Source organism: Solea solea, chromosome 10 (genome assembly GCF_958295425.1).
Source record: "Solea solea chromosome 10, fSolSol10.1, whole genome shotgun sequence".
Lineage (NCBI taxonomy): Eukaryota > Metazoa > Chordata > Actinopteri > Pleuronectiformes > Soleidae > Solea > Solea solea.
Genome location: NC_081143.1, coordinates 6,250,206 through 6,264,216, shown reverse-complemented (window position 1 = coordinate 6,264,216; position 14,011 = coordinate 6,250,206). Strand labels below are relative to the sequence as shown.

General features: G+C 45.5%; 1 protein-coding gene, 15 non-coding genes and 1 pseudogene across 16 annotated transcripts in view; all 17 read left to right on the top strand.

Moving 5' to 3' along the window:
- fhdc1 (FH2 domain containing 1) overlaps positions 1-14,011 on the top strand; it is a 134,332-nt gene that overhangs the window by 100,599 nt on the left and 19,722 nt on the right. The gene's annotated exons all lie outside the window — the stretch shown is intronic.
- LOC131467843 (U4 spliceosomal RNA) lies at positions 421-561 on the top strand. The gene has a single exon (XR_009241654.1). It is a non-coding gene; the product is annotated as a U4 spliceosomal RNA (small nuclear RNA).
- On the top strand, positions 1,274-1,414 carry LOC131467842 (U4 spliceosomal RNA). The gene has a single exon (XR_009241653.1). It is a non-coding gene; the product is annotated as a U4 spliceosomal RNA (small nuclear RNA).
- Positions 2,127-2,267, top strand: LOC131467840 (U4 spliceosomal RNA). The gene has a single exon (XR_009241651.1). It is a non-coding gene; the product is annotated as a U4 spliceosomal RNA (small nuclear RNA).
- LOC131467839 (U4 spliceosomal RNA) lies at positions 2,980-3,120 on the top strand. The gene has a single exon (XR_009241650.1). It is a non-coding gene; the product is annotated as a U4 spliceosomal RNA (small nuclear RNA).
- LOC131467838 (U4 spliceosomal RNA) lies at positions 3,833-3,973 on the top strand. Its single transcript, XR_009241649.1, has one exon. It is a non-coding gene; the product is annotated as a U4 spliceosomal RNA (small nuclear RNA).
- LOC131467837 (U4 spliceosomal RNA) lies at positions 4,686-4,826 on the top strand. Its single transcript, XR_009241648.1, has one exon. It is a non-coding gene; the product is annotated as a U4 spliceosomal RNA (small nuclear RNA).
- LOC131467836 (U4 spliceosomal RNA) lies at positions 5,537-5,677 on the top strand. The gene has a single exon (XR_009241647.1). It is a non-coding gene; the product is annotated as a U4 spliceosomal RNA (small nuclear RNA).
- LOC131467835 (U4 spliceosomal RNA) lies at positions 6,390-6,530 on the top strand. The gene has a single exon (XR_009241646.1). It is a non-coding gene; the product is annotated as a U4 spliceosomal RNA (small nuclear RNA).
- On the top strand, positions 7,243-7,383 carry LOC131467834 (U4 spliceosomal RNA). The gene has a single exon (XR_009241645.1). It is a non-coding gene; the product is annotated as a U4 spliceosomal RNA (small nuclear RNA).
- Positions 8,096-8,236, top strand: LOC131467831 (U4 spliceosomal RNA). Its single transcript, XR_009241644.1, has one exon. It is a non-coding gene; the product is annotated as a U4 spliceosomal RNA (small nuclear RNA).
- LOC131467830 (U4 spliceosomal RNA) lies at positions 8,949-9,089 on the top strand. Its single transcript, XR_009241643.1, has one exon. It is a non-coding gene; the product is annotated as a U4 spliceosomal RNA (small nuclear RNA).
- Positions 9,802-9,942, top strand: LOC131467829 (U4 spliceosomal RNA). The gene has a single exon (XR_009241642.1). It is a non-coding gene; the product is annotated as a U4 spliceosomal RNA (small nuclear RNA).
- Positions 10,655-10,795, top strand: LOC131467777 (U4 spliceosomal RNA). The gene has a single exon (XR_009241594.1). It is a non-coding gene; the product is annotated as a U4 spliceosomal RNA (small nuclear RNA).
- On the top strand, positions 11,508-11,648 carry LOC131467827 (U4 spliceosomal RNA). The gene has a single exon (XR_009241640.1). It is a non-coding gene; the product is annotated as a U4 spliceosomal RNA (small nuclear RNA).
- LOC131467826 (U4 spliceosomal RNA) lies at positions 12,361-12,501 on the top strand. Its single transcript, XR_009241639.1, has one exon. It is a non-coding gene; the product is annotated as a U4 spliceosomal RNA (small nuclear RNA).
- LOC131467791 (U4 spliceosomal RNA) lies at positions 13,214-13,363 on the top strand (annotated as a pseudogene).

Below are 14,011 nucleotides of genomic sequence, written 5' to 3'. Positions count from 1 at the left end.
AGTGAGGATGTGCCAGAGTGTAGCTAGTGTTGAGCAGAGAAGGCAAGATGGATCTTCTAGTCTGACAAGTTTAATGTTGAGTTGCATGTCCTGAAAAGTGGGTTACTTTCGCATTGGATGGCAAAGAAGACTACTATACAATTTCTATCTCCTTAACTTGTTGGCACATCCACAGTTGAAGGACAAGGCCCTGGTTGAAATGAGTCCAGCAAGATTTAATACTGAGTTACATGTCCTGAAAAGTGAGTGGTTCAAACCGCTGGGTGGAAAAGGCGGGGTTAGTTTTAAATGAGCCATTCTCACATGCAACATTAGCAAGTCATTGAACAGAAACTAGTGTACATCCAGTGGCGGTTAAATGAACCACGTCTACTGTGAGTGTGGCAGCAGGTCTCTTTCAAACTTGTAACGTAGTTCTGTATTCTTGTGCAGAGGCAATTTCATAGTCCATGAAGTTTATCTGAGACGTGATTATTGCTGGTTGAAAACTTAACCCAATACCCCGCCTGGATGACTTGAAATACAGTCAGCCAAGGCAATTTTTGTTAGTCTCTCAAGAGACTGTGTGATTTGTTAATAGAAAAAAAACGTCAGTGTTTGTTCCATGGCCCACGTCAGCCAGCGTCTGACGATCCCATGCCGCCTCGAGTTCTCCCCTCCTGGTTCTCTCGTTGCAGTTTGCGCTGTCCACGTTCCGTCGCCTGGACAAACGCATTTGACACAGTAGATGTGGTTCTTCGGGGCGGCAAGTTGTTGGGGTGGTTCTTTTGCTTTCCAGGATAGCTGCCAGGCATTTAAGCACTTGAATGTGTCTCCAGGTGTATCGTCCTTGAGAAAGGCTGACTTTGCACCCAGTGAGGATGTGCCAGAGTGTAGCTAGTGTTGAGCAGAGAAGGCAAGATGGATCTTCTAGTCTGACAAGTTTAATGTTGAGTTGCATGTCCTGAAAAGTGGGTTACTTTCGCATTGGATGGCAAAGAAGACTACTATACAATTTCTATCTCCTTAACTTGTTGGCACATCCACAGTTGAAGGACAAGGCCCTGGTTGAAATGAGTCCAGCAAGATTTAATACTGAGTTACATGTCCTGAAAAGTGAGTGGTTCAAACCGCTGGGTGGAAAAGGCGGGGTTAGTTTTAAATGAGCCATTCTCACATGCAACATTAGCAAGTCATTGAACAGAAACTAGTGTACATCCAGTGGCGGTTAAATGAACCACGTCTACTGTGAGTGTGGCAGCAGGTCTCTTTCAAACTTGTAACGTAGTTCTGTATTCTTGTGCAGAGGCAATTTCATAGTCCATGAAGTTTATCTGAGACGTGATTATTGCTGGTTGAAAACTTAACCCAATACCCCGCCTGGATGACTTGAAATACAGTCAGCCAAGGCAATTTTTGTTAGTCTCTCAAGAGACTGTGTGATTTGTTAATAGAAAAAAAACGTCAGTGTTTGTTCCATGGCCCATGTCCGCCAGCGTCTGACGATCCCATGCCGCCTCGAGTTCTCCCCTCCTGGTTCTCTCGTTGCAGTTTGCGCTGTCCACGTTCCGCCGCCTGGACAAACGCATTTGGCACAGTAGATGTGGTTCTTCGGGGCGGCAAGTTGTTGGGGTGGTTCTTTTGCTTTCCAGGATAGCTGCCAGGCATTTAAGCACTTGAATGTGTCTCCAGGTGTATCGTCCTTGAGAAAGGCTGACTTTGCACCCAGTGAGGATGTGCCAGAGTGTAGCTAGTGTTGAGCAGAGAAGGCAAGATGGATCTTCTAGTCTGACAAGTTTAATGTTGAGTTGCATGTCCTGAAAAGTGGGTTACTTTCGCATTGGATGGCAAAGAAGACTACTATACAATTTCTATCTCCTTAACTTGTTGGCACATCCACAGTTGAAGGACAAGGCCCTGGTTGAAATGAGTCCAGCAAGATTTAATACTGAGTTACATGTCCTGAAAAGTGAGTGGTTCAAACCGCTGGGTGGAAAAGGCGGGGTTAGTTTTAAATGAGCCATTCTCACATGCAACATTAGCAAGTCATTGAACAGAAACTAGTGTACATCCAGTGGCGGTTAAATGAACCACGTCTACTGTGAGTGTGGCAGCAGGTCTCTTTCAAACTTGTAACGTAGTTCTGTATTCTTGTGCAGAGGCAATTTCATAGTCCATGAAGTTTATCTGAGACGTGATTATTGCTGGTTGAAAACTTAACCCAATACCCCGCCTGGATGACTTGAAATACAGTCAGCCAAGGCAATTTTTGTTAGTCTCTCAAGAGACTGTGTGATTTGTTAATAGAAAAAAAACGTCAGTGTTTGTTCCATGGCCCACGTCCGCCAGCGTCTGACGATCCCATGCCGCCTCGAGTTCTCCCCTCCTGGTTCTCTCGTTGCAGTTTGAGCTGTCCACGTTCCGCCGCCTGGACAAACGCATTTGGCACAGTAGGTGTGGTTCTTCGGGGCGGCAAGTTGTTGGGGTGGTTCTTTTGCTTTCCAGGATAGCTGCCAGGCATTTAAGCACTTGAATGTGTCTCCAGGTGTATCGTCCTTGAGAAAGGCTGACTTTGCACCCAGTGAGGATGTGCCAGAGTGTAGCTAGTGTTGAGCAGAGAAGGCAAGATGGATCTTCTAGTCTGACAAGTTTAATGTTGAGTTGCATGTCCTGAAAAGTGGGTTACTTTCGCATTGGATGGCAAAGAAGACTACTATACAATTTCTATCTCCTTAACTTGTTGGCACATCCACAGTTGAAGGACAAGGCCCTGGTTGAAATGAGTCCAGCAAGATTTAATACTGAGTTACATGTCCTGAAAAGTGAGTGGTTCAAACCGCTGGGTGGAAAAGGCGGGGTTAGTTTTAAATGAGCCATTCTCACATGCAACATTAGCAAGTCATTGAACAGAAACTAGTGTACATCCAGTGGCGGTTAAATGAACCACGTCTACTGTGAGTGTGGCAGCAGGTCTCTTTCAAACTTGTAACGTAGTTCTGTATTCTTGTGCAGAGGCAATTTCATAGTCCATGAAGTTTATCTGAGACGTGATTATTGCTGGTTGAAAACTTAACCCAATACCCCGCCTGGATGACTTGAAATACAGTCAGCCAAGGCAATTTTTGTTAGTCTCTCAAGAGACTGTGTGATTTGTTAATAGAAAAAAAACGTCAGTGTTTGTTCCATGGCCCACGTCCGCCAGCGTCTCACGATCCCATGCCGCCTCGAGTTCTCCCCTCCTGGTTCTCTCGTTGCAGTTTGCGCTGTCCACGTTCCGCCGCCTGGACAAACGCATTTGGCACAGTAGATGTGGTTCTTCGGGGCGGCAAGTTGTTGGGGTGGTTCTTTTGCTTTCCAGGATAGCTGCCAGGCATTTAAGCACTTGAATGTGTCTCCAGGTGTATCGTCCTTGAGAAAGGCTGACTTTGCACCCAGTGAGGATGTGCCAGAGTGTAGCTAGTGTTGAGCAGAGAGGGCAAGATGGATCTTCTAGTCTGACAAGTTTAATGTTGAGTTGCATGTCCTGAAAAGTGGGTTACTTTCGCATTGGATGGCAAAGAAGACTACTATACAATTTCTATCTCCTTAACTTGTTGGCACATCCACAGTTGAAGGACAAGGCCCTGGTTGAAATGAGTCCAGCAAGATTTAATACTGAGTTACATGTCCTGAAAAGTGAGTGGTTCAAACCGCTGGGTGGAAAAGGCGGGGTTAGTTTTAAATGAGCCATTCTCACATGCAACATTAGCAAGTCATTGAACAGAAACTAGTGTACATCCAGTGGCGGTTAAATGAACCACGTCTACTGTGAGGGTGGCAGCCGGTCTCTTTCAAACTTGTAACGTAGTTCTGTATTCTTGTGCAGAGGCAATTTCATAGTCCATGAAGTTTATCTGAGACGTGATTATTGCTGGTTGAAAACTTAACCCAATACCCCGCCTGGATGACTTGAAATACAGTCAGCCAAGGCAATTTTTGTTAGTCTCTCAAGAGACTGTGTGATTTGTTAATAGAAAAAAAACGTCAGTGTTTGTTCCATGGCCCATGTCCGCCAGCGTCTGACGATCCCATGCCGCCTCGAGTTCTCCCCTCCTGGTTCTCTCGTTGCAGTTTGCGCTGTCCACGTTCCGTCGCCTGGACAAACGCATTTGGCACAGTAGATGTGGTTCTTCGGGGCGGCAAGTTGTTGGGGTGGTTCTTTTGCTTTCCAGGATAGCTGCCAGGCATTTAAGCACTTGAATGTGTCTCCAGGTGTATCGTCCTTGAGAAAGGCTGACTTTGCACCCAGTGAGGATGTGCCAGAGTGTAGCTAGTGTTGAGCAGAGAAGGCAAGATGGATCTTCTAGTCTGACAAGTTTAATGTTGAGTTGCATGTCCTGAAAAGTGGGTTACTTTCGCATTGGATGGCAAAGAAGACTACTATACAATTTCTATCTCCTTAACTTGTTGGCACATCCACAGTTGAAGGACAAGGCCCTGGTTGAAATGAGTCCAGCAAGATTTAATACTGAGTTACATGTCCTGAAAAGTGAGTGGTTCAAACCGCTGGGTGGAAAAGGCGGGGTTAGTTTTAAATGAGCCATTCTCACATGCAACATTAGCAAGTCATTGAACAGAAACTAGTGTACATCCAGTGGCGGTTAAATGAACCACGTCTACTGTGAGTGTGGCAGCAGGTCTCTTTCAAACTTGTAACGTAGTTCTGTATTCTTGTGCAGAGGCAATTTCATAGTCCATGAAGTTTATCTGAGACGTGATTATTGCTGGTTGAAAACTTAACCCAATACCCCGCCTGGATGACTTGAAATACAGTCAGCCAAGGCAATTTTTGTTAGTCTCTCAAGAGACTGTGTGATTTGTTAATAGAAAAAAAACGTCAGTGTTTGTTCCATGGCCCACGTCCGCCAGCGTCTCACGATCCCAATGCATCGAGTTCTCCCCTCCTGGTTCTCTCGTTGCAGTTTGCGCTGTCCACGTTCCGCCGCCTGGACAAACGCATTTGGCACAGTAGATGTGGTTCTTCGGGGCGGCAAGTTGTTGGGGTGGTTCTTTTGCTTTCCAGGATAGCTGCCAGGCATTTAAGCACTTGAATGTGTCTCCAGGTGTATCGTCCTTGAGAAAGGCTGACTTTGCACCCAGTGAGGATGTGCCAGAGTGTAGCTAGTGTTGAGCAGAGAAGGCAAGATGGATCTTCTAGTCTGACAAGTTTAATGTTGAGTTGCATGTCCTGAAAAGTGGGTTACTTTCGCATTGGATGGCAAAGAAGACTACTATACAATTTCTATCTCCTTAACTTGTTGGCACATCCACAGTTGAAGGACAAGGCCCTGGTTGAAATGAGTCCAGCAAGATTTAATACTGAGTTACATGTCCTGAAAAGTGAGTGGTTCAAACCGCTGGGTGGAAAAGGCGGGGTTAGTTTTAAATGAGCCATTCTCACATGCAACATTAGCAAGTCATTGAACAGAAACTAGTGTACATCCAGTGGCGGTTAAATGAACCACGTCTACTGTGAGTGTGGCAGCAGGTCTCTTTCAAACTTGTAACGTAGTTCTGTATTCTTGTGCAGAGGCAATTTCATAGTCCATGAAGTTTATCTGAGACGTGATTATTGCTGGTTGAAAACTTAACCCAATACCCCGCCTGGATGACTTGAAATACAGTCAGCCAAGGCAATTTTTGTTAGTCTCTCAAGAGACTGTGTGATTTGTTAATAGAAAAAAAACGTCAGTGTTTGTTCCATGGCCCACGTCCGCCAGCGTCTGACGATCCCATGCCGCCTCGAGTTCTCCCCTCCTGGTTCTCTCGTTGCAGTTTGAGCTGTCCACGTTCCGCCGCCTGGACAAACGCATTTGGCACAGTAGGTGTGGTTCTTCGGGGCGGCAAGTTGTTGGGGTGGTTCTTTTGCTTTCCAGGATAGCTGCCAGGCATTTAAGCACTTGAATGTGTCTCCAGGTGTATCGTCCTTGAGAAAGGCTGACTTTGCACCCAGTGAGGATGTGCCAGAGTGTAGCTAGTGTTGAGCAGAGAAGGCAAGATGGATCTTCTAGTCTGACAAGTTTAATGTTGAGTTGCATGTCCTGAAAAGTGGGTTACTTTCGCATTGGATGGCAAAGAAGACTACTATACAATTTCTATCTCCTTAACTTGTTGGCACATCCACAGTTGAAGGACAAGGCCCTGGTTGAAATGAGTCCAGCAAGATTTAATACTGAGTTACATGTCCTGAAAAGTGAGTGGTTCAAACCGCTGGGTGGAAAAGGCGGGGTTAGTTTTAAATGAGCCATTCTCACATGCAACATTAGCAAGTCATTGAACAGAAACTAGTGTACATCCAGTGGCGGTTAAATGAACCACGTCTACTGTGAGTGTGGCAGCAGGTCTCTTTCAAACTTGTAACGTAGTTCTGTATTCTTGTGCAGAGGCAATTTCATAGTCCATGAAGTTTATCTGAGACGTGATTATTGCTGGTTGAAAACTTAACCCAATACCCCGCCTGGATGACTTGAAATACAGTCAGCCAAGGCAATTTTTGTTAGTCTCTCAAGAGACTGTGTGATTTGTTAATAGAAAAAAAACGTCAGTGTTTGTTCCATGGCCCACGTCCGCCAGCGTCTGACGATCCCATGCCGCCTCGAGTTCTCCCCTCCTGGTTCTCTCGTTGCAGTTTGAGCTGTCCACGTTCCGCCGCCTGGACAAACGCATTTGGCACAGTAGATGTGGTTCTTCGGGGCGGCAAGTTGTTGGGGTGGTTCTTTTGCTTTCCAGGATAGCTGCCAGGCATTTAAGCACTTGAATGTGTCTCCAGGTGTATCGTCCTTGAGAAAGGCTGACTTTGCACCCAGTGAGGATGTGCCAGAGTGTAGCTAGTGTTGAGCAGAGAAGGCAAGATGGATCTTCTAGTCTGACAAGTTTAATGTTGAGTTGCATGTCCTGAAAAGTGGGTTACTTTCGCATTGGATGGCAAAGAAGACTACTATACAATTTCTATCTCCTTAACTTGTTGGCACATCCACAGTTGAAGGACAAGGCCCTGGTTGAAATGAGTCCAGCAAGATTTAATACTGAGTTACATGTCCTGAAAAGTGAGTGGTTCAAACCGCTGGGTGGAAAAGGCGGGGTTAGTTTTAAATGAGCCATTCTCACATGCAACATTAGCAAGTCATTGAACAGAAACTAGTGTACATCCAGTGGCGGTTAAATGAACCACGTCTACTGTGAGTGTGGCAGCAGGTCTCTTTCAAACTTGTAACGTAGTTCTGTATTCTTGTGCAGAGGCAATTTCATAGTCCATGAAGTTTATCTGAGACGTGATTATTGCTGGTTGAAAACTTAACCCAATACCCCGCCTGGATGACTTGAAATACAGTCAGCCAAGGCAATTTTTGTTAGTCTCTCAAGAGACTGTGTGATTTGTTAATAGAAAAAAAACGTCAGTGTTTGTTCCATGGCCCACGTCAGCCAGCGTCTGACGATCCCATGCCGCCTCGAGTTCTCCCCTCCTGGTTCTCTCGTTGCAGTTTGCGCTGTCCACGTTCCGTTGCCTGGACAAACGCATTTGGCACAGTAGATGTGGTTCTTCGGGGCGGCAAGTTGTTGGGGTGGTTCTTTTGCTTTCCAGGATAGCTGCCAGGCATTTAAGCACTTGAATGTGTCTCCAGGTGTATCGTCCTTGAGAAAGGCTGACTTTGCACCCAGTGAGGATGTGCCAGAGTGTAGCTAGTGTTGAGCAGAGAAGGCAAGATGGATCTTCTAGTCTGACAAGTTTAATGTTGAGTTGCATGTCCTGAAAAGTGGGTTACTTTCGCATTGGATGGCAAAGAAGACTACTATACAATTTCTATCTCCTTAACTTGTTGGCACATCCACAGTTGAAGGACAAGGCCCTGGTTGAAATGAGTCCAGCAAGATTTAATACTGAGTTACATGTCCTGAAAAGTGAGTGGTTCAAACCGCTGGGTGGAAAAGGCGGGGTTAGTTTTAAATGAGCCATTCTCACATGCAACATTAGCAAGTCATTGAACAGAAACTAGTGTACATCCAGTGGCGGTTAAATGAACCACGTCTACTGTGAGTGTGGCAGCAGGTCTCTTTCAAACTTGTAACGTAGTTCTGTATTCTTGTGCAGAGGCAATTTCATAGTCCATGAAGTTTATCTGAGACGTGATTATTGCTGGTTGAAAACTTAACCCAATACCCCGCCTGGATGACTTGAAATACAGTCAGCCAAGGCAATTTTTGTTAGTCTCTCAAGAGACTGTGTGATTTGTTAATAGAAAAAAAACGTCAGTGTTTGTTCCATGGCCCACGTCCGCCAGCGTCTGACGATCCCATGCCGCCTCGAGTTCTCCCCTCCTGGTTCTCTCGTTGCAGTTTGCGCTGTCCACGTTCCGCCGCCTGGACAAACGCATTTGGCACAGTAGATGTGGTTCTTCGGGGCGGCAAGTTGTTGGGGTGGTTCTTTTGCTTTCCAGGATAGCTGCCAGGCATTTAAGCACTTGAATGTGTCTCCAGGTGTATCGTCCTTGAGAAAGGCTGACTTTGCACCCAGTGAGGATGTGCCAGAGTGTAGCTAGTGTTGAGCAGAGAAGGCAAGATGGATCTTCTAGTCTGACAAGTTTAATGTTGAGTTGCATGTCCTGAAAAGTGGGTTACTTTCGCATTGGATGGCAAAGAAGACTACTATACAATTTCTATCTCCTTAACTTGTTGGCACATCCACAGTTGAAGGACAAGGCCCTGGTTGAAATGAGTCCAGCAAGATTTAATACTGAGTTACATGTCCTGAAAAGTGAGTGGTTCAAACCGCTGGGTGGAAAAGGCGGGGTTAGTTTTAAATGAGCCATTCTCACATGCAACATTAGCAAGTCATTGAACAGAAACTAGTGTACATCCAGTGGCGGTTAAATGAACCACGTCTACTGTGAGTGTGGCAGCAGGTCTCTTTCAAACTTGTAACGTAGTTCTGTATTCTTGTGCAGAGGCAATTTCATAGTCCATGAAGTTTATCTGAGACGTGATTATTGCTGGTTGAAAACTTAACCCAATACCCCGCCTGGATGACTTGAAATACAGTCAGCCAAGGCAATTTTTGTTAGTCTCTCAAGAGACTGTGTGATTTGTTAATAGAAAAAAAACGTCAGTGTTTGTTCCATGGCCCACGTCCGCCAGCGTCTGACGATCCCATGCCGCCTCGAGTTCTCCCCTCCTGGTTCTCTCGTTGCAGTTTGAGCTGTCCACGTTCCGCCGCCTGGACAAACGCATTTGGCACAGTAGATGTGGTTCTTCGGGGCGGCAAATTGTTGGGGTGGTTCTTTTGCTTTCCAGGATAGCTGCCAGGCATTTAAGCACTTGAATGTGTCTCCAGGTGTATCGTCCTTGAGAAAGGCTGACTTTGCACCCAGTGAGGATGTGCCAGAGTGTAGCTAGTGTTGAGCAGAGAAGGCAAGATGGATCTTCTAGTCTGACAAGTTTAATGTTGAGTTGCATGTCCTGAAAAGTGGGTTACTTTCGCATTGGATGGCAAAGAAGACTACTATACAATTTCTATCTCCTTAACTTGTTGGCACATCCACAGTTGAAGGACAAGGCCCTGGTTGAAATGAGTCCAGCAAGATTTAATACTGAGTTACATGTCCTGAAAAGTGAGTGGTTCAAACCGCTGGGTGGAAAAGGCGGGGTTAGTTTTAAATGAGCCATTCTCACATGCAACATTAGCAAGTCATTGAACAGAAACTAGTGTACATCCAGTGGCGGTTAAATGAACCACGTCTACTGTGAGTGTGGCAGCAGGTCTCTTTCAAACTTGTAACGTAGTTCTGTATTCTTGTGCAGAGGCAATTTCATAGTCCATGAAGTTTATCTGAGACGTGATTATTGCTGGTTGAAAACTTAACCCAATACCCCGCCTGGATGACTTGAAATACAGTCAGCCAAGGCAATTTTTGTTAGTCTCTCAAGAGACTGTGTGATTTGTTAATAGAAAAAAAACGTCAGTGTTTGTTCCATGGCCCACGTCCGCCAGCGTCTCACGATCCCATGCCGCCTCGAGTTCTCCCCTCCTGGTTCTCTCGTTGCAGTTTGCGCTGTCCACGTTCCGCCGCCTGGACAAACGCATTTGGCACAGTAGATGTGGTTCTTCGGGGCGGCAAGTTGTTGGGGTGGTTCTTTTGCTTTCCAGGATAGCTGCCAGGCATTTAAGCACTTGAATGTGTCTCCAGGTGTATCGTCCTTGAGAAAGGCTGACTTTGCACCCAGTGAGGATGTGCCAGAGTGTAGCTAGTGTTGAGCAGAGAAGGCAAGATGGATCTTCTAGTCTGACAAGTTTAATGTTGAGTTGCATGTCCTGAAAAGTGGGTTACTTTCGCATTGGATGGCAAAGAAGACTACTATACAATTTCTATCTCCTTAACTTGTTGGCACATCCACAGTTGAAGGACAAGGCCCTGGTTGAAATGAGTCCAGCAAGATTTAATACTGAGTTACATGTCCTGAAAAGTGAGTGGTTCAAACCGCTGGGTGGAAAAGGCGGGGTTAGTTTTAAATGAGCCATTCTCACATGCAACATTAGCAAGTCATTGAACAGAAACTAGTGTACATCCAGTGGCGGTTAAATGAACCACGTCTACTGTGAGTGTGGCAGCAGGTCTCTTTCAAACTTGTAACGTAGTTCTGTATTCTTGTGCAGAGGCAATTTCATAGTCCATGAAGTTTATCTGAGACGTGATTATTGCTGGTTGAAAACTTAACCCAATACCCCGCCTGGATGACTTGAAATACAGTCAGCCAAGGCAATTTTCGTTAGTCTCTCAAGAGACTGTGTGATTTGTTAATAGAAAAAAAACGTCAGTGTTTGTTCCATGGCCCACGTCCGCCAGCGTCTGACGATCCCATGCCGCCTCGAGTTCTCCCCTCCTGGTTCTCTCGTTGCAGTTTGAGCTGTCCACGTTCCGCCGCCTGGACAAACGCATTTGGCACAGTAGGTGTGGTTCTTCGGGGCGGCAAGTTGTTGGGGTGGTTCTTTTGCTTTCCAGGATAGCTGCCAGGCATTTAAGCACTTGAATGTGTCTCCAGGTGTATCGTCCTTGAGAAAGGCTGACTTTGCACCCAGTGAGGATGTGCCAGAGTGTAGCTAGTGTTGAGCAGAGAAGGCAAGATGGATCTTCTAGTCTGACAAGTTTAATGTTGAGTTGCATGTCCTGAAAAGTGGGTTACTTTCGCATTGGATGGCAAAGAAGACTACTATACAATTTCTATCTCCTTAACTTGTTGGCACATCCACAGTTGAAGGACAAGGCCCTGGTTGAAATGAGTCCAGCAAGATTTAATACTGAGTTACATGTCCTGAAAAGTGAGTGGTTCAAACCGCTGGGTGGAAAAGGCGGGGTTAGTTTTAAATGAGCCATTCTCACATGCAACATTAGCAAGTCATTGAACAGAAACTAGTGTACATCCAGTGGCGGTTAAATGAACCACGTCTACTGTGAGTGTGGCAGCAGGTCTCTTTCAAACTTGTAACGTAGTTCTGTATTCTTGTGCAGAGGCAATTTCATAGTCCATGAAGTTTATCTGAGACGTGATTATTGCTGGTTGAAAACTTAACCCAATACCCCGCCTGGATGACTTGAAATACAGTCAGCCAAGGCAATTTTTGTTAGTCTCTCAAGAGACTGTGTGATTTGTTAATAGAAAAAAAACGTCAGTGTTTGTTCCATGGCCCACGTCCGCCAGCGTCTGACGATCCCATGCCGCCTCGAGTTCTCCCCTCCTGGTTCTCTCGTTGCAGTTTGAGCTGTCCACGTTCCGCCGCCTGGACAAACGCATTTGGCACAGTAGATGTGGTTCTTCGGGGCGGCAAGTTGTTGGGGTGGTTCTTTTGCTTTCCAGGATAGCTGCCAGGCATTTAAGCACTTGAATGTGTCTCCAGGTGTATCGTCCTTGAGAAAGGCTGACTTTGCACCCAGTGAGGATGTGCCAGAGTGTAGCTAGTGTTGAGCAGAGAAGGCAAGATGGATCTTCTAGTCTGACAAGTTTAATGTTGAGTTGCATGTCCTGAAAAGTGGGTTACTTTCGCATTGGATGGCAAAGAAGACTACTATACAATTTCTATCTCCTTAACTTGTTGGCACATCCACAGTTGAAGGACAAGGCCCTGGTTGAAATGAGTCCAGCAAGATTTAATACTGAGTTACATGTCCTGAAAAGTGAGTGGTTCAAACCGCTGGGTGGAAAAGGCGGGGTTAGTTTTAAATGAGCCATTCTCACATGCAACATTAGCAAGTCATTGAACAGAAACTAGTGTACATCCAGTGGCGGTTAAATGAACCACGTCTACTGTGAGTGTGGCAGCAGGTCTCTTTCAAACTTGTAACGTAGTTCTGTATTCTTGTGCAGAGGCAATTTCATAGTCCATGAAGTTTATCTGAGACGTGATTATTGCTGGTTGAAAACTTAACCCAATACCCCGCCTGGATGACTTGAAATACAGTCAGCCAAGGCAATTTTTGTTAGTCTCTCAAGAGACTGTGTGATTTGTTAATAGAAAAAAAACGTCAGTGTTTGTTCCATGGCCCACGTCCGCCAGCGTCTGACGATCCCATGCCTCCTCGAGTTCTCCCCTCCTGGTTCTCTCGTTGCAGTTTGAGCTGTCCACGTTCCGCCGCCTGGACAAACGCATTTGGCACAGTAGGTGTGGTTCTTCGGGGCGGCAAGTTGTTGGGGTGGTTCTTTTGCTTTCCAGGATAGCTGCCAGGCATTTAAGCACTTGAATGTGTCTCCAGGTGTATCGTCCTTGAGAAAGGCTGACTTTGCACCCAGTGAGGATGTGCCAGAGTGTAGCTAGTGTTGAGCAGAGAAGGCAAGATGGATCTTCTAGTCTGACAAGTTTAATGTTGAGTTGCATGTCCTGAAAAGTGGGTTACTTTCGCATTGGATGGCAAAGAAGACTACTATACAATTTCTATCTCCTTAACTTGTTGGCACATCCACAGTTGAAGGACAAGGCCCTGGTTGAAATGAGTCCAGCAAGATTTAATACTGAGTTACATGTCCTGAAAAGTGAGTGGTTCAAACCGCTGGGTGGAAAAGGCGGGGTTAGTTTTAAATGAGCCATTCTCACATGCAACATTAGCAAGTCATTGAACAGAAACTAGTGTACATCCAGTGGCGGTTAAATGAACCACGTCTACTGTGAGTGTGGCAGCAGGTCTCTTTCAAACTTGTAACGTAGTTCTGTATTCTTGTGCAGAGGCAATTTCATAGTCCATGAAGTTTATCTGAGACGTGATTATTGCTGGTTGAAAACTTAACCCAATACCCCGCCTGGATGACTTGAAATACAGTCAGCCAAGGCTAGTGATGGTGAGATGAAGCCTCATGAGGCATTGAACCACTTGAGCCAATTGGTTCGAGAAAGGGTTCATTTCTCGAAGCTTCATGTGCACACGAAACCACCTACTGGCCAAGTGTATAATCACAGGCAGCTGTATCTGAACCACATAATGTGTGATGAATTGAATTTTTGTGTCTGTTAGAAATGACTATGAATTACAAAAAATGTATGACCAAATAATTTCTGTACATATGTGTTTAATAAATGTTTTGAATGTATTCTGTGTGTGTAAGTCTTCCCAAAATGGTAATATCATAATATGGCAGGTTGTGCAATGTTTTTCTGAAAATGGCATGGGTGTAATCAGGCAGAGGACAGTGAAAGTGCTTGTGGAACTAGGAAAAGGGCACAGATTATGCTTGTGAAACTTGGACAATGATGAGCCTCGCTGGCTCCATCCTATATCACCTATCCTACTCTCCTCCCTCTCCTAAATCTCTATCTCTCCCTAAACTCTCCAAACTATCTCCAAACTATATAAACGCTGTCCAAACTCTAGTATCCAAACTCTCAAACTATCCAAACTCTCAACTGACCGCAACTCTCCTTCAAAAACCCACATTTTGAATGGAGCCTATATAGGGGTCTATATAGCTGTAAAACCTTGCGCTAAATCTGAACCACTTCACGAAGTAATCACGT